The sequence below is a fragment of the Equus asinus genome, chromosome 25, assembly GCF_041296235.1.
Source record: "Equus asinus isolate D_3611 breed Donkey chromosome 25, EquAss-T2T_v2, whole genome shotgun sequence".
NCBI lineage: Eukaryota > Metazoa > Chordata > Mammalia > Perissodactyla > Equidae > Equus > Equus asinus.
This window is the reverse complement of record NC_091814.1, coordinates 35443806-35467235: the sequence shown is the minus strand read 5'-3', so window position 1 is coordinate 35467235 and position 23430 is coordinate 35443806. Positions and strand designations below refer to the sequence as shown.

The 23430-nt window shown below is 44.3% G+C and overlaps 1 long non-coding RNA gene across 1 annotated transcript in view; it reads left to right on the top strand.

Annotated features, from left to right (window-relative positions):
- Positions 1-23430, top strand: part of LOC123280767 (uncharacterized) — a 61179-nt gene continuing 37749 nt past the window's right edge. Inside the window, exons 1-4 of the long non-coding RNA XR_011498063.1 lie at positions 1-98; positions 7099-7920; positions 11083-11150; positions 11536-11637. This is a non-coding gene — a long non-coding RNA (uncharacterized lncRNA). The remainder of the gene's footprint in view (positions 99-7098; positions 7921-11082; positions 11151-11535; positions 11638-23430) is intronic.

The following is a 23430-nucleotide window of genomic DNA, read 5'->3' as shown; positions in this document are numbered from 1 at the left end:
TCAGGGAATAAAAAGCCTGTCTCCTTTTGGCATCACAGAGGCAGGAAATCCTTTCCAAGCTTCCTCTGATACTGGGTTTATGCCCAATTCTAGTGTAGGTATGATCCTGTAGATGCTTTTTCTGGTATTTTGCTATACTACAGATGTAACCTGCTTTGAAAGAAACTCTATGTATGCATATAAAAATATGAACTTAGAGTAAAGATGAGTAGAGCAATCAACAAATATTTGTTAAGCTCTTCCCATATGCCCAGCACTGGGCGATATACTAAACAGTGTTAAGAAGTGAGGAGGAACGAATCCTTGCACGTAGGAAGTTTAAAGTTTTCGTGGGAAATTGAAGTGATAAAGATCATTAAAAGACAACCTATGATTTGGTACTAAATTGCTAGGTACTAATATTAGTCGTTGTGGTTATTTGTAATAGGAGAAGACAGGGTGGACTACCGAAGCTGGAAAAGGCTTCAAAAAGGAAGCTTGAATCATGCGTGATCTAAATTGCTGAGAAGCTCTGAGCAGGCGGAGCTTAGGCGAGAAGCATTTCCAGTGCGGGACATCGCACGAGCCAGCAACAACAGTTATTGTGTTAATGCTTATCCACTTGCTCAGAGCTAATGGTATGGGGCATTGTTATCCCCAATTACCAATGGGGAGATGAAACTTGGTAACAGAGAAGTAATGACAATGAGAACCATCATAGCGAACCCTCATTTAACACTTACTGTGTCCCAGGAACCGTTCTAGGCGCTTTGCATACTTTAAATTATTTAAGCCTCATAAGAAGCCACCAGGTAGGTACTGTTCTTATACCTGCTTTAGGCATGAGGAAGCTGAAGCACAGAGATGTTAAGTGATCAGCCCAAGGTCACAGAGGCAGTAAGTGGCTGACCTGGAACGAAACTAAGGCCTCCGTAGTTCTAAAGCCCACACTCTAAGGTACTGAGTGCATGAGGAGAGCAGAAGTGTAGTGAGCAAAATAATACTGACCTTGCAGGAGGGATAAAGTTCAAGGTGAGGGGGAGGGTGTGCAAGTGAGAGGGGAGGAGGGGTGGACAGGCATTATTCTCGCTTTCAAACAATTCTTTGTTTTAACTTGTGAGAGCCCATAGTGGATTTAAAATGTGAGTCTGAACACCAAAATTCAGGGTATGCAAACCATTTCCGGACACCAACATTACATAAATACGCATCGAGCCCTTTCGGTGCGGGAGATAACTCACCAGAACGTTGGTCTCAAGACTTGCCAACAATCCAGCCTTCCCCAAGGCCAGGGTCACCGAGAGACACAAAAGCAGGTAGATGCCTCCCCACCTCTGTGCAGCTTCTTCTCTTCTGAAGAACTCGTTATTAATTTAAAAACATTCTTTAGGTCTCTATATTTACCTCCCACACAGGCTTTGATCCCTGGAACTCAGTGAAGATACAGGATTCTGTGGGTCTTCTTTGAATCTCTTGGTAGAACAACCCACCTATTTGGAAAAAATATATGATATCAGGTTGGTCCTCAGAACAGGCCATATGGGGAGAAAGAGAAAGTGACTTAATCAGAGAGGATCCAGGCTAGTTTTTTCTTGTTAAAATACCTCCTCTTATAGACACCATATTGCTAAAATCCCATTAGTAATGATTCATTTCTTTAGGCTTCTTTCCATAGTAAGGCCAACAAATCTGCTAGAAAAAGTATCTAATTTGGTGGTTTTAAACACAGTCTTAGACAGAATAATTTATTTTTCTCAGATGAATTCTATTATAACCTCAATACATAAGATAAAAGGTGAGCCGGTCTCCGGAAATCAGGTGCTGGTAAGCGGGGGAGTGCCTCCTGCTGGCCTGGCCTTTGACTTGTTCTCCACATTGGCCCCTGAGGCATCCCCCTAGAGTCTTTGGGCAATGGAACTTGACATGACATCTTTCATGCATCTCAGTTAGGATGCAAGTAACAGAATACTTGACTAACTTGTGGTTTAAACAAATAAGGATTCATTTTTCTCGTAAAAGTAGAAGTCTGAAGGGAGTGGGCTGTCAGTGTTGGTTCAGTGGCTCAGAGATCTCAGAGCCAATGTCTTTGTAATTTTCCCGCTTTTTGCCTCATGATCTAAGGAAGGTTGCTTCAGCTCCAGACGTTACACAAGTTTTTGCTCAGGGCAAGAAGAAGATGGAAAGGCAGTGCCAGCCATACCTGTTCTTTAAAATCAAGAAAATAAAGGCTCTTTTGGAGACTTCCAGAAGGCTTCTGCTTAGGGCTTGTTGGCCTGACACAGGTCATATGGTCACTCTAAGATGCAAAGGATTCTGGGAAAACAAATATTTAGTTACTATGTTGCCACTCCAAAGAATATTGGGGCTCTGTTCTTAAGGAAGAATATAGGTGTGACTATTGAATAGATAACTAACAGTGTAAGCCATAGCCTGATTGTGCTCTTTATATACTTTATGAAGAAAAATATTACATGTTAAAGTTTTCATGCAACTTGCACTTTAACTTATACTAGGAAACTAGTGACTTCTCTTTTGGTGGGAGCAAGGGAGTATAGATTCTTGTAGGCTGTTGATGGAGAAAGGGGGCTGAAAGGGGACAAATGTGCAAAGAAAATGATAGAAAAGCATTAAAGGTAAATTACTGGCAATTCATAGGGTACTCCATGCAATTTTGACTGAGTGTGCATAATTCGGCTAGTGGGATATCAGATATTCTGGAATAGTGAGCCGAATATGATGCAGCTTCGTAAAAAATAGCATTTTGTCTCAAGCGTAAGCAATGTGGCTTGTTCAACCAAATACATTTGCCTAATTATCCAGAAAACTGGTTGGTTGAGGCAAAACTGAACTTATTAGATACCTGATAGAATAGAGGTGAAAGTTAACTCAGAAAAATATGTTTCAAAACACACACGCACGCACACACACATACACTCATACGCATATACACACGCACGCACACACACATACACTCATACGCATACGCACACGCACGCACACACACATACACTCATACGCATACGCACACGCACGCACACACACATACACTCATACGCATACGCACACGCACGCACACACACATACACTCATACGCATACGCACACGCACGCACACACACATACACTCATACGCATACGCACACGCACACACACATACACTCATACGCATACGCACACGCACGCACACGTACATACACTCATACGCATATGCACACGCACGCACACACACATACACTCATACGCATATGCACACGCACGCACACGTACATACACTCATACGCATACGCACACGCACGCACACGTACATACACTCATACGCATACGCACACGCACGCACACACACATACACTCATACGCATACGCACACGCACGCACACACACATACACTCATACGCATACGCACACGCACACACACATACACTCATACGCATACGCACACGCACGCACGCACACATACACTCATACGCATACACACACGCACGCACACGTACATACACTCATACGCATACGCACACGCACACACACATACACTCATACGCATATGCACACGCACGCACACACACATACACTCATACGCATACGCACACGCACGCACACACACATACACTCATACGCATACGCACACGCACGCACACACACATACGCTCATACGCATACGCACACGCACGCACACACACATACACTCATACGCATACGCACACGCACGCACACACACATACACTCATACGCATACGCACACGCACGCACACACACATACACTCATACGCATACGCACACGCACGCACACGTACATACACTCATACGCATACGCACACGCACGCACACACACATACACTCATACGCATACGCACACGCACACACACATACACTCATACGCATACGCACACGCACGCACACGTACATACACTCATACGCATATGCACACGCACGCACACACACATACACTCATACGCATATGCACACGCACGCACACGTACATACACTCATACGCATACGCACACGCACGCACACACACATACACTCATACGCATACGCACACGCACGCACACGTACATACACTCATACGCATACGCACACGCACGCACACACACATACACTCATACGCATACGCACACGCACGCACACACACATACACTCATACGCATACGCACACGCACGCACACACACATACACTCATACGCATACGCACACGCACACACACATACACTCATACGCATACGCACACGCACGCACGCACACATACACTCATACGCATACGCACACGCACGCACACGTACATACACTCATACGCATATGCACACGCACGCACACGTACATACACTCATACGCATACGCACACGCACGCACACACACATAAACTCATACGCATATGCACACGCACGCACACACATACACTTATACGCATACGCACACGCACGCACACACACATACACTCATACGCATACGCACACGCACGCACACACACATACACTCATACGCATACGCACACGCACGCACACACACATACGCTCATACGCATACGCACACGCACGCACACACACATACACTCATACGCATATGCACACGCACGCACACACACATACACTCATACGCATACGCACACGCACACACACGTACATACACTCATACGCATATGCACACGCACGCACACGTACATACACTCATACGCATACGCACACGCACGCACACACACATACACTCATACGCATATGCACACGCACGCACACACATACACTTATACGCATACGCACACGCACGCACACACACATACACTCATACGCATACGCACACGCACGCACACACACATACACTCATACGCATATGCACACGCACGCACACACATACACTTATACGCATACGCACACGCACGCACACACACATACACTCATACGCATACGCACACGCACGCACACACACATACGCTCATACGCATACGCACACGCACGCACACACACATACACTCATACGCATATGCACACGCACGCACACACACATACACTCATACGCATACGCACACGCACACGTACATACACTCATACGCATACGCACACGCACGCACACACACATACACTCATACGCATATGCACACGCACGCACACACACATACACTTATACGCATACGCACACGCACGCACACACACATACACTCATACGCATACGCACACGCACGCACACACACATACGCTCATACGCATACGCACACGCACGCACACACACATACACTCATACGCATATGCACACGCACGCACACACACATACACTCATACGCATACGCACACGCACACGTACATACACTCATACGCATACGCACACGCACGCACACACACATACACTCATACGCATACGCACACGCACACGTACATACACTCATACGCATACGCACACGCACGCACACACACATACACTCATACGCATACGCACACGCACACGTACATACACTCATACGCATACGCACACGCACGCACACACACATACACTCATACGCATACGCACACGCACACGTACATACACTCATACGCATACGCACACGCACGCACACAGCTGTAAAGATGAACACTAGCACAGGGTGCCCTCGCTATCAATGCCTTTCTACTGAAAAGTGAATTTTGCTCCCATGTCTCTCCCTTCCTGTTAAACGGAGAACCAGGGGCCACTTGATCATGTCTGTCTTTGGGCATAGTTACGAAACATTTTCAGTGGAGAGTGTGAATGAGTGGAAACTTGTCCTGAAAAACAGAACAAAAAGAAATTATTAATCGTGTTTCGCTTTGTATATTTTCTGTTTCACTTCTGAAGGGAGCATTAGTCCACTAAGAGATATATAATTAGAAGATATGCCAGATGGGTAATCAATGTGATTTTAAATTTTTATAGAGAGAGAACAGAGTTGTAGCTTTGACTTTTTTTAGAAGGTACTTAGTTCTGCACAGTTAAAAACAAATATCTTGCATTAGAAGGTTACTGTCTTCCATGCAATATGTTGAATATGTTCTTAAACCCTCCTTCTATTGTTTAAAAGACTGGTCTGATGGAAGAGAAGAGCTGAATGGGTCTAACACGTGGACGAGGAAAGCTATTCCAGAGATGCGAGCTGAGGCTCCCCACAAGGAAAGGCTGAGAGCTTGATTCAATCTTAATCATCATTATAGGAAAAAACAAACAATACATTTCATTTCCCTTCCCTTGTTTCCCAATCAATTGAGATTTACTTGTTCTCTCCATCCTCTGGCTAGAAGGAAATCTAAAGGAAGCACGCTCTCATATTTAAATCTCGTATTTAAGCAACGTGAGTGAGATCTTCAGCCAAAGGGGTTGCTGCTTGGCCAGTAAGATGGGGATGGTGATGAGATCATCTCAGAGGCTGAGGAAGCAGAACAGACACCCCAAGGGCAGTGTTTTTCAAACTGTGGGTCCTGGCACATTAGTGAGCCGTGAAATCAATTAAGAGGGTTCTGACTGCATATTATTTCTTAACCAAAGAGAGCTGCACAGAATAGAATAAAATAGAATAAAAACTATAAATGTGAGTCACACGTAGTAAGGGCATATATTATTTATGAAATTTTTGTTTCAATAATATGTGTCCTTATATAAATCATAATGCTTTATGTGGTTTATGGTCAAAAAAAGTTTGAAAAATACTGCTGCAAGGCCAAGTGCAAGAGGGCAGTTGTCTTTAGCTACAACCTCAGTTGGAAAGAGAAGAGGGAGCGATGCAGTGCTCCTGTCCCGGTTAATGCACGCCACGACCGGTAACACATTTGACTGTGGGTGTGTATGTCTTCGTTATTTTCACATCGATATTCTTCCACACGAAGTTGAGAAAATTTTTACCAAGTTACTCATCCCAAAACCCCATTTGGAATTTGATGGGGATTTCATTACATGTAGAAAATAATTTGGGGAGAATTGACACCTTTTCTTAGTTGAATCTGCCATTCGAAGTGTGTGCATGTATCTATGCTCATTCTAGTCTTTTTCTATATCCCTTAGCTCTGTTTACACTATTTTTTAAAAAGCTTTTCATGTTTTGCTTTCTTGTTGATTCCTATGTGTTTAGCATGTTTTGGCTCTATTGTGAATATGGGTTTTTTTTCTGTTTTGACACCTTTTTTTCCAGATGTGCTGGACTCTCAGCTCGCTGAACTTGTGGACGTCTTCCATGCATTCCTGCCTCTGCTCATGCTGTTCCTCTGTGCAGAAAGCCTTCCCCTGCATCTTTTGGAGAATACTTGTGCAGCTGTTACTACTGCTGGCCTCCCCCAGACAGAGCTGTCTCTCAGGGGGCCTTCTGCAGTAGCCTCCTAACTAGCCAGTCTGTTTCTCCTCTTACCTGCCTACCATTCTCCACAGAGACATTGGGGGTATCTTTAAAAACATAAATCAGGTCATGCCACTTTCCTCCCTCACACATCTAATGGCTTCTGTTGCCTTTGCAAAACTTCAAACATGCTTCCAGACCTTCAGGGCTCCCCATGATCTGGCTCCTGCCCACTTCTCTGACCTCATCTCCTGAACTTTTCCTCATCAGCCATGATGCTTCAGCCACACTGGCTTTCCTTTGAGCCCTCAACATTCCAAGCCTGTCCCTCCTTTGGCACATTGGCTGTCACCTTTTCCTAGGATCCTAGGATCCTCCTGCTCCACATGTTCACATGGCAGCTCCTTCTTGTTGTGTGGACACTAAATAAGTTTTTAATTTAATTTTGATTTCGAAAGACCTTTTTTGAATCTCAACATAAAATAGCACTCTCCATACATCTAGTCACTATCCATCATCTTCTTTTTTAAGAGACTTTATAGTATCTGTTATTTTCTTATTTGCTTCTTAATTTTCTGTTTCCCACTCCCACATCTCCTCACGACACACTAGAATGCAAACTCCATGAGAGTGAGACTCCTGTCAGTGACTGCTCTCTCTCCAGCCCTACAAAAGCACTAAGTAAGTATTTGTTGAATTAATGGGTAGTCCCACAGACTAAGTGCCATGCCAAATACAGAGTACAGAAAACAATCAGTCCTTATCTTTAGAAAGCCTACACTCTGAAGGCAGTGATGTGAAAATTACCTTCTCAGTTTTAGGAAATTATTTTAATGTGTGTGTGTGTTTGTGTGTGTGTGTGTGTGTGTGTGTGTACAAGCAGGGCTATATGGAAAGGAGACCTTTAGAAATTAACTCTTAAGAATATATTTAACTGCTAACAATACATTTTAACTGTTAAGAATATGTTCATTGTTAAGGATACATTTTAATTTGATTTTACAGTGTGTTTTGAAGACTTTGCTGTAGGTAAACTGGGAACTCTGGAGAGATAGATGAATAAACCAATCTCCATCCTTGAAGGAGAATGTTTTTAGTGAGATAAAGAGACTTATAAAAACACAATAAGGCAGTGGACTTGAACAGTGGTGGAAAGGACGCTCCTATGAGAGCAGTTATGGGACATTGGCTATGGCTCAGGCTCTCCCAGTATCATGGTGAACATTGTTTGCTTTATCATCATAAACAATTACCAGCCAATCACACTTTAAGATATTTAAAATCATTTTGGATGAATTTAATATTCTCCCTCTAAAAGAAGTAATAATAATTTGATATATAATTTGGAAGCAAACCCGCCGAATGAATGAGGCTTTCTAAGGAAAGTCCTGTGGTATGTTCTAAAAATGGATAGAACATGAATGAGATTAAAAAGCTTCCACCTACACAGTAGCAGGCTGCCCTGACTCGTCACACCTCCAGTGGCTGAGACAGAGTGAGATAGAGTTCAAACCTGTGGCTCAGCATGCTGCATGTGCCCTGCGTCCTACCCCTTGAGTCCACCTGCCTGAGGAATCCTTTAGCTTTGGAATGGATGATGTTTCTGTGTTGGGTAGTGCCAGGGTGTGGAGGGGCCAGGCCTACCTCCCCATCGGAGCCTAAGTTGTTTACCATGCTTCCATGTAAATTAACTTTACACATATAAAGGCCACAGAATCTCCTCTGAAATAGAGAGATCCTATGTTGAAGAAGTGTGGAAATCTCAGAGCCAAGAGGTGGAAGGTGGGAATAGAAGAGACACAAAGAGAAGCCCTTCCAGACATCATGGAGGGGCCATTACCTCAGGACCTCATCAGTGGGTGAGGTCTGTTAAAAGCCTAGTAAATGTCAGTCGAACGAATGAGTGAACGATCTCAGATTTGAGTAGAAATCATCTGAGATGCTTTTCACTTTTCCCGGGAGGGAGAATGAAGGTAGGTATAACACCTGGCTTGCTGGAGACCGTGTAAGAACCTGGCGCTCTGGCTGTCAGTGGGGTGCAGTTTTCTGGCCCCGGCCCACAGTACCGCTCTTTGAAGTTCATTTCAAGACCATCATCATGAAGATATGTTTACATAAGGAGTGTCTCGGGCTGGCCCCGTGGCACAGCGGTTAAGTTCGCACGTTCCACTTCTTGGCGGCCCGGGATTCGCCGGTTCAGATACCGGGTGCGGACATGGCACCGCTTGGCACGCCATGCTGTGGTAGGAGTTCCACATATAAAGTAGAGGAAGATGGGCACGATGTTAGCTCAGGGCCAGGCTTCCTCAGCAAAAAGAGGAGGACTGGCAGTAGTTAGCTCAGGGCTAATCTTCCTCAAAAAAAAAAAAAAAAAAAAAAAAAAGGAGTGTCTCAAGTTGCCAATTAAGCATCAAAGATTTAGTGGGCCATGTCTCCATCACAGAGGGAAAAAGTCGTCATGATTTGGCCTTTCTGGGCCACAGGTTCCCATTCTGGGATTCTTTGAATCTAACACACAGTTCTGGACTGTGTCATTTAGTCTTCCTTCTTCTCCTGAGCCCTCCCTAAAGCTTGTCTGAGGAAGGCTGGAGAGCTGTCCCGGTCCCCCTCCCCAACTCTGATGCTTCTCATTACCACCCCTTCAAGCAGTAGCCAAGTTGGGAGTCTATGAGAAGGCCTGGTTTGAGACAACCTGTACCTTGTGACTGCAGACCAGGTCTCTGGGCATAATTTTCCACTAGACTGAGTCTGTTCTTTTGTAAACCTAACTCAAAACTATCACTAGAAAGGTCACTCTAACACAAATAAGAATAACCTGGGACCCTTGATCCTTATCTGGGATAGGGTTTTCAAGTATTCCCTTTGTGTGGGGGTGCCAGCATGCCCCAGGAAGTCTTTGATAGGTATTCATCATAGAACCTTCACTATATACCAGCCACACTGTGTCAAGATGGCTCAGAAGATTGATTCTTCTGAAATATACTGCTTTTATAAGGCAGGCAGTCTGCCCCATAAGACAGAGTAGAACTTCATGAAAATTGTGATGTAGGAAAATCTTTGTGAACTATCTGCCATTCTGGAATCTCCCTTCTTCTTTGGCCCTCTGCCCTCACACCAGTGACCATAGGCCCTCCACGGTGACATATCAGTTAAACTTGTCCAGTGATAGAGACCTTTCACCTCACTGTCTGCTGAACCCTAACTGTATTGTGTACCATCATACCAGATTAGCAAAATAGCTTATGTACTACACAACTCGCACTAAGGTATAAATACATGTCTGGTTATAATTTTATGTGGTATCTCTCCCATATGGCATACCTGAAATTTTATTAAGCCCTCAAAACCTTAATTAAAGAGAGTGTTGAATGATGGGAATTTCAGCTAAGAGAGGGCCACTGTAGGTGTTTCCCAGATCATGCTGTTTTGGACATTGCTTACTTGCAATTGTGTATGGATCTTGTCATTTTTATTTGTAAGCCATCCAAACCCTTAAAAAAAGTTTAAAATTGAACTGTATAGGATTTTCAGGAACTGTCTTTGGCAAAGGTTCTAAGTGGTCATTAGAGAAATTTTTGTGCGAAGTCAGTGAGGGCAGACTTACAGGGAAATTTGCTAATGAGACGGCCTCTGCGTATAGCCGTGTGGGCCACACTCACATGACAGCGAAGCAGAGAAGGAGGATTACGATTCCTACTGGCTTTCCGCAACTAAAGGCCGTCGACTCTGCAGTAGGGTTTTATATTAACGAGCAACAAAGCCAGGTAAAGAGGATCTCTAAGTCTGCAAACACGGCACTAATTATGTAACTTCTGTTCATTTCGGTTTTTACTTTCTCTATAGGAATTTTGAATTTGACCTGCTGTAATGTCTAAGGAAAGGAGGAAAGTCCACAAGGGTTAGTTTCACTGGTAAGTTTTCAAGTAATTCAGCAAATAGGCTCCTATTCCACTCTTCAGCAAACAACGTTATATTAAGTTGAACCATATGAAACTGCTGTTTTTGGAGGTCAAAAACAGTTAAGTATCAGCAATTTCATATGATTAACCTAATCTGTTGTTGCACACCCTGAGAATAATGTAAAGTGTCCCACCAAGCATGAATCCTTTGAGCCAGGAGAAACTATTCACTTGCAATTCATGCCACATTTCCTATATTAAATAGAATAGAATAAAGAAATCGATATTCTTCTTCTAAATATTGCTTTTTAATAAATCTGTCTAAGGAAATGAGTTTCTAAGTCAGTGTTTAAGCCATGGCCCAAGTTTTTATTCGGCCTTTCTCTTTAATAATTAGAACTCGGAGCCACCATTGCAATGCACTGATGGAGATGTACGACATGAGGAGAGGAGAATCTACGGTGGGCGTTTGCTGATCTGGGGGAAATTTGCTTCCTGGGTAGGTATGGAGAGGGCAATTCAGGGGTCCAAGAACGCTGACTGAGTACAGGAACCTCAGCCGTAATTCTGAATAATGTTGGCCCCAAGGTGTCTGATGAGTTGCTTGGAGCATAACAGCAAGGCATTAAGGTGCGGGTGAAGTCCTAGGAGTTAAGCTGGCTTTTAGTTTTTATCCAGGGAGCTTTCCAAGGGCGGCTGATGTATGCTGTTAAATCTGAGGGTAGAAGGGAGGGAAATAAGTCCAGAAAAGAGATGAATAAGAGCTAGATGGACCCTGTGCTCTAGTCACTGGGTTGGGTTGAGGGCGTAGCTTCTGGTCCTAGAACAGGAGTCCTCAGCAGGGCAAGCAAATAGAATTAAGGCTTCTTCCTCTTAAGGGTGAAGTGCTTAGGCTGATGCCCAATCCCAGGATGAAACCAACGTAGTAGGCAGGCTCACCTAAAACTTCAGAGCTACTTAAGCACTAGAATCTTCCTCAGTAGGTTTGGGGCCCACATAATTTTTGGCTAGAAAAGAGACCTGGAGGTGAGGCTAGAAACCAAATAGATGAGTCTGGGTCACAGGAGTCAGAGCCTAAGAGAGTAGGTCAAGTTCAAATCTACTGCACAGAGACCATTGCTTCCTGTCATTCAGGAGCAGATAGGCTGAAACCTGCACATGGAGACCATCACTAGATCCGGTTTCAAGGAGCTGGGGTGAAAGATACAGAGGAAACCAGGCAGGGACTAAAACACTTGGCTTATATTCACACTAAGGCTCAGTTTTAAGCTGTGCTTTGTCAACTTTTTATTGAGTATCTACTATGTTCCACATGTCAAATTAGGTTCTTTAATCCCCTTAATTCTCATAATAACTTCATGAGGATAGTATATGATTTCAATCTTAGAGATGAGAATACAGAGACTATAATAACTTATCTAAGATAAATTATTGGGATAATTACTTTTATTGGAATAATAACTATTGTAATGTATAATATTGTTCCATATACTGTTGTAATGGAACACAAACCCAAATATTTATGTTTCTGTGGGAGAAGGTGTATTGGTTTCCTGTGGCTGCTGTAACAAATTACCATAAATTTGGTGGCTTAAACAACACACATTTGTTTCCTTATAGTTCTGGAGATCAGAAGTTTAAAATCAAAGTGTTGGCAGGGCTAGTTCCTTCTGGAGACTTAAAGGGAGAATTAGCTGCTTGGCCTTTTTCAGCTTCTAGAGGCCACCTGCACTCCTTGGCTTGTGGCCCCCCCCTTGCATCACTACAACCTCTTGCTTCCATCTTCACCTCCCACGACTTTTTCTAATCCTCTTGCCTCCCTCTTATAAGGACTCTTGTGATTAGATTGGGCCCACCTAGATAATCTCCCCATCCCACGATCCTGAACTTACCACATCTGCAAATTTCCTTTTACCATGTAAGATAACGTAACATATTCACAGGTTCTGGGGATTAAGAGGTAGACATTTTGGGGGGCCATTATTCTGGAGGGAATAGAGAGAAGTGCCTTGAGCTGAGGAAGTGAAGGTGGCCAGACAGAAGGGAGAGTTTTAACTTTTTCTGAGGCTGGTGTGGAGCAGAGACAGAGGGCAGACAGGAGTCCCTCGGCATGCAGGAACTTCAGTGGAGGATGGCAGCCGGAGATTGGTTCCCTGAGAGGAAGGACCATCGGTAGAGGGACCTCTGAGCTGCCTGGAGCAGCAGGGACCACAGACAGATGGCAGGGCCAGCTTTCAGCAGCAGCATCTTGAAGCTAAAGAAAAAAACATAAAGGTGATAACCATAGTCCAGAAATCCCTACTACTTCCCTGGCATTCTGGAAACATAAGCCAGGATTCTTCTGTGATCCCATAGAGTAGGATAAGGGGTTCTCCAAATGACGGAGATTGAGTATCTGGTTAAGCTGGACAGTGGGGACTGAAACAACATTAAATATGATTTCTAGAGTTTTTAAGGGAATGTGGCATTGGATCTTAGTATTGTGGTTTGAAAGTCATACCTCTTGGATTTGCAAACTTTGCCATGGCTGTAAAAGGTTGAGGAGCAGGTGAGGGCAGAGAACAAAGATTTTTCTGCCAGTGTTCTTCAAGCAATCTCTGTAGCTGGTACTAAAGACGAAGGGCATCTCACTTTCAAATGTTCCTTACCAGTGCTCTAAACCTAAACCAGACAACCTGCTAGTCAGTCAGGCTCCTTGGGTGGCGGCAGATATTATCTGAATAACAATAACCATATTAATAAGTATATCCAGCAGGAGGGATAAAAAGGTGGTAGGGTATTCCCAAGAGGAAAATTAATTTCTTTTTATAATCTGCCGTAGTTTATTTCACATATTCATGACCCTCCCAGTATGTTTTTTCTTTATGACGAGCCATAAAAATGACAAAATACATTAGCCAAGTTCTTCGTTTCTGCTAAAATGACCATATTCAAAAATAATAACAGAGACTTGTATCAGCGATGCAAAAGATGCATGAAGTAATTGGGGCTTAATTTGTACACAAACTGTCAAGGCAGTTTTCCTCACGGCCTGCATCTTCTGAATTCATTAGTCTCTAATTACGGCCAGTGGGGACCAGCAGTTAGAAGGTTAAAGAGGTTCTGACAGGCCTAATCATTGCTCAGGAAGCTGAAAATGTATGCAAAGTCTCGGCAGATGGGGTGAGAGCGGCTTCTGCCAAGTGATAACTGTTATTCCTTTGCACCTCCAAAGCTGTCATCCTAATAGGCACATTTTAAATTTATTAATGCTCTAGTTACAATGCATACACAGTCTCTAATGGTATGTCATTCTGAGTATATAAACTGAGCAATTAACACATATTACCTGGTAATGGTAAAATTATTTGTTGCCTGCTTAATTTTTTTTTTTTTCTTTTTGGTTGCCTCCTATTCTAGGAAGAATTGTCCCAGGAACAGCTTCCCTTTGTTAAAATAGAAGCAGAGCTATGTCGTAGATGGGTTTCTCTTTTGACTCAGCTATGACAACCAATCTGAATGCCTCCGTCCAGGCTATAGTCGACCTGTCTCATCCAGCACGATTTCTGGCCTCTCACATCAGAATCTCGTGGTTAGAAACAATTCGGGTGAGATGCTTGGTCAGACTTTCCAGAAGAGACAGAGAACTCCAAGCTTTGATGAAACAATCCATTAAAGTGAGAAGAAACCCAGGGTTGTATTTCTCGTTTGTGACTTTATACCAAGTCATAAAAGTAGAAGTAAGTGTGTGCTTTGCAATTTTCCAATTCAAAAGTCATCAATATTTTATCCTTCATTGGCGGCCTCCCTGACTTTCATCCTGATTGCTTTAAAGCTAACTAATCACTAGCAAGAGGTATTTTTCTTTTTTTTTTTTAAACGAGGTCTCTTGTCTTTCCCGTGACTGTGGCCATGACGTGGGAAGGGCCTTTAATTAAATGCAGCACTTAGTGCAACAATTGTTAGCATGTAGGAGGCCACAGAAACGGAGACAGCTGGAATGGATAGTCCCTAAATTGTAGGCTTCGTCTGGACTACAAGATTCATAAGTGGTCCTAATAGCATGATAAGGTGTTGATCTCAGCAACAGAGCAATTATCTGTCCAGTGACTGACCGCCACTCTCTGCACCCACTAGCCCGTTTCAGCTAATTGATTTACACTGTATAGAAGTAATACAATAAAAAAAAAATGTTGCAGAGGCGTTATGTTAATTAAAAACTGTGATTACATTTCCCTACGAGGTGATCTGTTTGAGATTTTTATATCCTACAGAAAAGATATCAAACTACTAGGTAATAAGTTTTCTTTGCCCGAGACCAAATAACCCATCCATTGTGGTTCCTTCAGTGGCTGGAGGAGCCCTGGTTGATTAACAGACGTGAGCTGTGTGACCTCAGGCAAGTGTCCTCATTTCCCCGAGCCTCAGTTTCATCATCCTCAAGGGGAGAAGTTGCCCTAGACTGTCTCTGACCTGTGAGATCTTTCTCAGTTCTGACAGTCCGCGGTCCTGTGAATTCAGTGCTGCGTAGCCAGGAGAGGATTCTACAGTCGAGCCAGAGCCATAGCTAATGGTGGGGCAGGTCTTTTATCTTCTCCTTCCCATTTTCCGCTTGGAAGTTTAATCTGGTTTCTGACCATCCTGTTTATTTATAACTTTTTTTAAAATACGTGCCCAGTGGATTTTTCCAGCCCCTTTGCTGTGTTTTTGCTATATGATATATCCATTCATTTGTAGAGATTTAAAGAAACTGTTTCAGCATCTCTTTAATGGGGAATCCAGGGAAGGGAGTCCAGACGTGCCCTGCGGTGTGAGCTTACTTGGTGTGATGTGGTGCTGTAGGGAGAAGGGACGTCCTGTGGGCTCTGTGAACTGAGTGTGTGGGGTCTGCTGACGTGGCCTCACCTACGCCTGTAAGAGTGGACCCCAGTCCATGTCTCTAGGCAGCCATCTGGCCTCCTCGGGCCCTCATTTCCCTGCCTGTGGAGTGAAAGTGCGGGGCTGACTGCTTTCTGCGGTCTCTCTCCACAACAATGATTGATGACTCTCATTCATTCTGACAAAAAGGAATTTCCTCAAAGTTGGAGCCTTAGAAGCCAAATGGTATTTAGAGGAACCAGCAGGGAGAGACAGAAAGAGGGGTCCTGAAAGTCATTTACAAGAGAAAAGTTTGCCTGAGAAAGCCTCATCATTTTGTGGATGGCAAGTCATGGCGTGGGGCATGACTTATGCTCCAGTAAAAGAAAACTATTGGTTAAGATTATTAGCCAAAGCAAAAAAAAAAAAAAAATTGGCCTTGAAATCTACCATCCACTGGTGAGTCTTGGGGTTGCGTTCCCTCCTTCTTTCGATGCCTCATCTGACTTGCTTGAACTCTCCTTGAAGCGGCACTGCGGCTCACTGTGCTCTCAAGGTAAAGGAAGTGCGATTGGGAGTGGTCACTGACCCTCCCCTGGGAACATTCCCATCATTTTGTAGATGATGTTTCCCAAGGAATGAACTGCCTCCATCAAAATTCCTGGAGGGCTTATTTAAAAGTCTGATTCCTGGGGCCTTCCCAGTAGCATAGTGGTTGAGTTTGGCACGCTCCACTTCAGCGGCCTGGGTTTACGGGTTTGGATCCTGGGCACGGACCTACCACTCATCAGCCATGCTTTGGTGGCATCCCACATCAAAGTAGAGCAAGATTGGCCACAGATGTTAGTTCAGGGACAATCTTCCTCAGCAAAAAAAAAGTCAGATTCCTGGGCTATATACCCTAGACCTATGTACTCAGGACTTCAGGGGTTTGAACATGGGGACCTCCATTTTTTAAAAAAGTTCCTTAGGTGCTTCTTATGCACAACTGAAGTTGAAGAACCACAGTTCTGGAAGGCAGAAGGCCAGGCACCTAGTGTTCTTCCTTAAGGAACAGTGCTCTTCGTTTCCCACTCAGTGTCACTGACTCACAGCCTCCTATGGGGAAGGTGGAGGGACCAGCTTGGAGGTTCCTCCCATGGGACCTCCCCAGGAGCAAGGTCACAACCATGAGCTAGAGGTCAAGGTTGTTGCAGGCAAGCCCAGTTCTGCCCAGAGAGCCCATCCTTCTAGCATAAGACTCCTCCATAATTGGAGGCTGATGAGTTTTCTTGGTCTGAATCTCTTTTTCCCAGAGCCTTAGCTTCAAGCTTCAGCAGGCTTCAGTTTTTGGGTTTCAGTAACATATGGGGCTCCAAGAAAAACGGTTCCCAGCTCCCTTATACTGCTTTGCTCACAAACATCCGGTGACACACATGCAAAAGGCCCTCAGTCATTTCAGGTCCTTGGAACTATGACAACCTCAGTGTTACTCAAGCCCAGTGTTAATCTTAGGAGAGAAAAAAATTAAGACTCTGCAGAGTGGAAATCTATGAATATAATTCCCAGACTCAGTTCTGGCGAATGATTACTGGAAGCAGTGTAGAGTAGTGGTATGACAGAACCTGGACCCAGTCTGCCTCAGTACAGATCCTGGCTCTACCTTATGTCCATGGATCCATGGGCAAGATGCTTAACTTTTCTGTGCCTCAGTTTTGTTATTATAGTTTGTTATAGAGAAAATAATAGTACTTGCCTCCTAAGTCTGTTTTGAGGATTAAATGAGTTAATAGATGTAACAATCTTAGCAAGCACTGGTTAAATGTTAAATGTTAGCCATGGTTAATTCTGGATCATTTGTGAGTGGGTTACATGTGGTCATATGATCTGTGCAGTAGCAAAAGGCCCCAAGCTCAGAGGGTCCTGTGCTTGGTTTAATGCTCTGTTGTTACTGTCTTGAAATTCTTAGTTTATTATTTTTTTTTTTGGTGAGGAAGATTGTCCCTGAGCTAACATCTGTTGCCAGTCTTCCTCTATTTTGTATATTGGTATACCGCCACAGCGTGGCTTGATGAGCAGTGCATGAGTACACACCTGGGATCTGAACCTGTGAACCCCAGGCCATCAAAGTGGGGCACGCAAACTTAACCACTATGCCACCAGGCTGGCACCAAATTCTTAGTAACTTTTGAACAAGGAACTCCACATTTTTATTTTGCACTGGACTCCATAAATTATGTAGCTAGTTCCATCTACAAGGTGGTTGTGCTAAAGTCTATATACTATTGATGCTAAAATGACCATTCTTACCATTACCTTATCAAGAAAGGTCAGATTTCCTTGGAGGAGAATTTGTTTGATAATTGGGCTAAGGTAAATATTCTGTGCACATTTTCTTGGAACCAGTGATGACTTGTCTTTACTGATATAATTTAATGATAATGATATTGTTCATTCCTATTTGTGCTTCAAAGGTTTAGCATTAACTGGAGTGCTGTAGTCGGTCAATATTAAAATGAACAGTAGTCAGGTCTTCAACTTTAAAAATTATGGTATGATTCAAAATTTCTTGTATTAATTTCTAGTTTTTTAAAAATAGGTTCATCCTTTTTCTCCTAAAGATAGAGATAATATATTATTAGTCTTCTGTGTTCTCCAAAGTGCCTATCGTAGTCCTGGGAAACTAGTCATTAGTAAATAATTTTAAAGATGATCAATAAGATAATCACACACACAGCTCATGAGAGATGGTGAACATAGCTGGGCAACAATGAAGTTAATGTGCAATCAGCCTCTTCTCCCATCACATATTTTGATCGTGCTCAGTTCATGGGCTTTGATTAAACTCTAAGAGCTAGATGATATGGGAGACACTACTGCTTATTTTTGTGGAAATTGCCAGCAACCATTCCATGAAGAGCAAAGGATTTTTCCTGATGGTATTCCACTATTGGCCCTTATTAAATTCCAGAATATTGGAGCTGCGTAGGGCCTCAGAAATCATTTTCTCAGTGCCTCATTTTGCAGTGGAGGAGACTGATACCCACAAAGATAGTGATTTCTGAAAGTTGCGCAGTTCATTAGTGCTTAGCAAGAGGTTCCCTGATGTCCTAGGTCATTGGACAGGGGGTGATCCATGTGGTGGGGCAGTGTCCGGGGCACAGACAAGTTAGTCCAACCTGGGCAACCCAGTAATAATGGGCTGGGCACAGTACAAAGGGCAGGCATCGACTGCCTCACAGGATGAGGGCAAGGACATCTCAGTCTTGACTCAGCTGCCATTTAATGTCGGGGAGCTCACTGGGGCAGAAACTGGAGATTTCTTAAGCTAATGTTTTCTCTCTCCCAGTTCACGTCTACTTTTTATCCACGTGTTCCCTGGGAGGCCTGTGCTGTAAGTGTGCCTTCAAATCTTCCTGTATCCGCATTTAGACTATATTTGAGTATGGGCAGTCTTTGTTTCTGGTGCTGTGAAAGGTGAGTCCTGTCTAGCTGTGAGGAGGGAACCCTGGGGGGGACCCCCAAAAGCGTTTGGTGAGTCCAAGAGAAGGCGGGGATGGATGTGAAGCACGTTATTGATGCTTCAGAGCTTTAACTACAACCAGGAGTCTTGCTTCCCCAGATGCCCTAGAACTCCTTTTGAAATCGGTTCCATTTATCTTTTCTTGCTCTCCTGCTTGGAGAGACATCCCCCTCTCTCCCCTACTCCTTTTTCTCTGGTCTGGCACTGTCGGGGAGGGGGCGGAGGCCTGCTGGGAGCGGGCCCCAGGGTCTCGTATCAGCTATTCCTGCGAGAGAAGCAGCAGGCCTCCAAGCAGCCCGTTGGTACCTCTGCCAGGATTGCAGGAGGAGGGCATTGACACACAGGCCTGGAGGACCCTGTTTCTGGCAGTGAGGGCACTGATTTTTTTCAGAAGCGTTTTTCTTTAGGGGCTACCTATCTGGCGAGGGGGTTGAGAACCTGGGGCATCAAGATGCCTGTTTACCAGATGGAGCTGAGCTAACGGGTGAGGCTGGGGGTGAATTAATTGCTACCTAGATTCCAGTTGTTCGCTTGTGAGTGTAAAGGAAATACATGTCCTTCAACTGGGCTGGGGAAGAGGGTCAGCTGTGAGGATGCAGAAGGTCCTTCTCGGGAAACGAGAGAAAGGATGCTCAACGCGTCACTGACCTGGTCACATTTTTGGTGGGATCCCATCCTGTTAGTAGGTATGGGGATGTGGGGTCTTTCTCACTGCAACATAGGATGTCTTTAATGTTTGTTGTCCTTGTCTTTATGGGATTCTTCAGAGCTCTGAACAATCTGAGCTCAATCTGGACAGGAGGGAGAGGGAGAGAGAGAGACTTTCTATGGATAGGAGCTCGAAGAGACCTTTTCCAAAACTAAAGATCTCAGAGACATTTGGCCTTTTCTCTTACCGGCTCTGTCAACTTTGAAGAGTTACTGAGTCCCTTTTGTACCTCAATTTCCTCATCTGAATGTGGGGATCGAATTTGTACCAGCTTCCTGGGTTGTTAAGTCATCTAAATTAGATCGTATATGGAACACGTTTAGAGTAGAGCTTGTTATATCATAAGATTCTTAATAAAAGTCTGTGATTGTTTTATCATTATTGGGGGGTGTGTGTGTGGTTGTGACAGCCAGCACCAAAGATGTCATACTCACTGCAAGAGGAGCAAAGTCTTAATGTTTTAGATAGGCAGAATGGAAGGAGAGAAACTGACCCTTTACTCTGGGATCTTCTGTCCTTATGGGAAAAGGAGATAGGAGTTATCATATTTAAGCAAAATATTCCAAGAATTGCAAACTCACATAGCAGTACTATCCTAATCCCACATCATTATTAAACTGTTGGCCCAGGTTGTCAATGATCAAGTGTATATTGAACTCTCACAGCATATAGAGCTGAAGGCCTGGCACATTCGTGCAGAAATTCATTCATTTATTTAACAGATGTTTATTGAGCATCTACTATATGCCAGACACTAGGGTAAGGCACTGACAAAGCCAAAGAAAACCCTTGCCCTTAGAGAATTTAGATTCTAGTTGGGAGATAGACAACAAACATGTAAACACATGATTATATAATATACTATCGTGTGGTAAGTATGTGAATAAAGCAGGGTGAAGCGATAAGTATTACTGAGAATGGGATGGTCTGGGGAAGCCTGTCCAGAGGAGGTGTATCTGAATAGAGACTTGAAGGAATGGAGCGAGAGTGTTAGAGGCAGAGGAAGGAGGAGGTAAATAGGCTTTGATTTACAGCTGAGTGAAGAAGGTAAAGGACCCGGGCATTAGAGAGGCAGGCAGAGGCAGGGAAATAGGCAGGGAGATAGGTGGGGTACGGAGTTTAGATTTTATTCTAGCGTGATGGGAAGACATTGGAGGATTTGGGGTGGGGAGAGTGTGTGGTATGACTCACGCTTAGGAAAGATCGCCACGACTGCTGTACAGAGAATAGGGGCTCTGAGAGTCACAGAGGAAACCAGTTAGGATGCTGCTACACTAATCTAGGAAACAACTCCAGGATGAGAGGAGTGGAGTTTTGAGAAGTGAGGTTAGGTCTAACAGGACTTACTTCTGGAGCATGTGAGAGAAAGAGAGGAAGCAAGTATGACTGCTAGGTTTTTGATCTGCGCAATTGGAAGAGTGAAATCGTCCTTAGCTGAGATGGAGAAGGCTGGGAGTGGAGCAGACCTGGCAAGGAAGACTAGAGTCCTGCTCTGAACTGCTTTGGTTAATTTGGAGAAGCCTATTAGACATCCAAGTGGAGGTGTCAAGTAGACAGTGGGGTAAGCGAGTCCGGAGTTCCAGGAGAGGTCAGGGGATGGATATATGGATTTGGGAGTTAGCATAGACGTAGCATTAGGGGGAACCATTGAAATTGCCATTTTCATAGGAGAAAAAGATTGAATGTCAGATGTTTCTTATGGTTCAACCTGATATTTAAATCCATGAGTGAGAGTGATGACAAAGGGAGGTAGAGTAGAGGGCCAAGGAGTGAGCCCTGAGTTACTGCAACTATTAGGAATTAGGAAGAGGGGGAAGACCCAGCAATGGAGTGTCCTGAGATGTAGGAAGAAAACCAGGAACTTGCAGTCCCTGGAAACCGGATAAAGAAAGTACTTCAAGATGGACAGATGGAGTGTATACTGTGTCAACTGCTGCTGAGGGGAGGGCACAGAGGGCATCATGAGCCATTGGTCCCTGGGTCACCCATTGAAAGTTCCTGGCCATGAGGAACTGTCAGACCAACAAGAGTACTTCCTGCAGCCAGTGGTTCTTTAATGCCTGAATGCAAGCTTGCTGCATTGATTTTGGAGGACGGCAGCTCATTAAGAGCACTACAAACCTATCATGAAGAGGCTCCTCCTTGAGAGAAATTTAGAATGGTATTGTCATATTTTCTCTGAACGATAACATTAAACAAATGAAATTCCTCATCGAGTGCAACCTCTCCCCAGCTGCCTGCTTCGAGTGAAGTGGGTAACCTCCATTCCCGCCCACCCCTGTCTTGTCCGAAGCCTCATTTCCCCAATGGTATCATGTATGCACTTCCTGTCCTTGCTAATGTCACCTCCTAGGACATGAATCACAAAGAAAATGAGATCTGAGTGGCCCCAGGGACTGTGGCCTCCCTAGCCCGCTGTCCTGGAGGGACTAGCTAGGGGAGGAAAGGATGGGCAAGGGGACAGGTGTCTTTGCAGGGTATCAAGGCAACAGAGAGGCTGGTTAAGTTGGTTAAGAAGGGGATTATAGAAAAAGATACAGGAAGAGGGAGAGGAAATAAGGACAAAACAGAGGCAGTCTTGAATGTTGCCACATAAAAGGCAGCAGATTTCCAGGCAAATATGTGATTTTACCACGTTTACCACCATCAGTTGGCACAAAGAACGCTACTGTGGAGCTGGACTTTGGGTAAAGGATTAACAGTCTTTTCTCTGCAGTGTCTGTTTTCCCCTGGGCTTCCATGGCGGGGAGAGAGGACTGGAATGGATGAGCCTGCTCCCTCACCCTGAGTAGCTCTCCCACACCCCGCCATGTTGTTTGTTCATTCCCTAGTTGTTCCTCAGGCATAGATGGAGCCCACTGTGGGCTCGGCACTGAACTGGCCTTGCATGGCATTCAGAGATGAAAAAAGCCACGGGGAGCAGGTGACAGAGACAAATGAAGGTCGTGAAGGATAGCAAACTAGGAAGGGAAGATAAAAGGGGGGGAGCATTCTAGAGAAGAAGTTAGAGTGAGGCTGACCCGAGTCCCCCGTTTCTGTCGCCTTTTTCCCCACCCCTTCCGCTCTTGGGGCATCTCAGGTGCTTGGATCAGAGAGCAAGGTTGGGGACTGACTATGTTGGGCCAGAAGAGGACCATTGAAGACAGAAATTCTTGTCCCACGGAGGAGAGGGTTTTGGGGGTTAGGATTTTCAGGATCTCTCAATTCCCACTCTGCAGGATCTGACTGCATAGCTTAAATAGAAG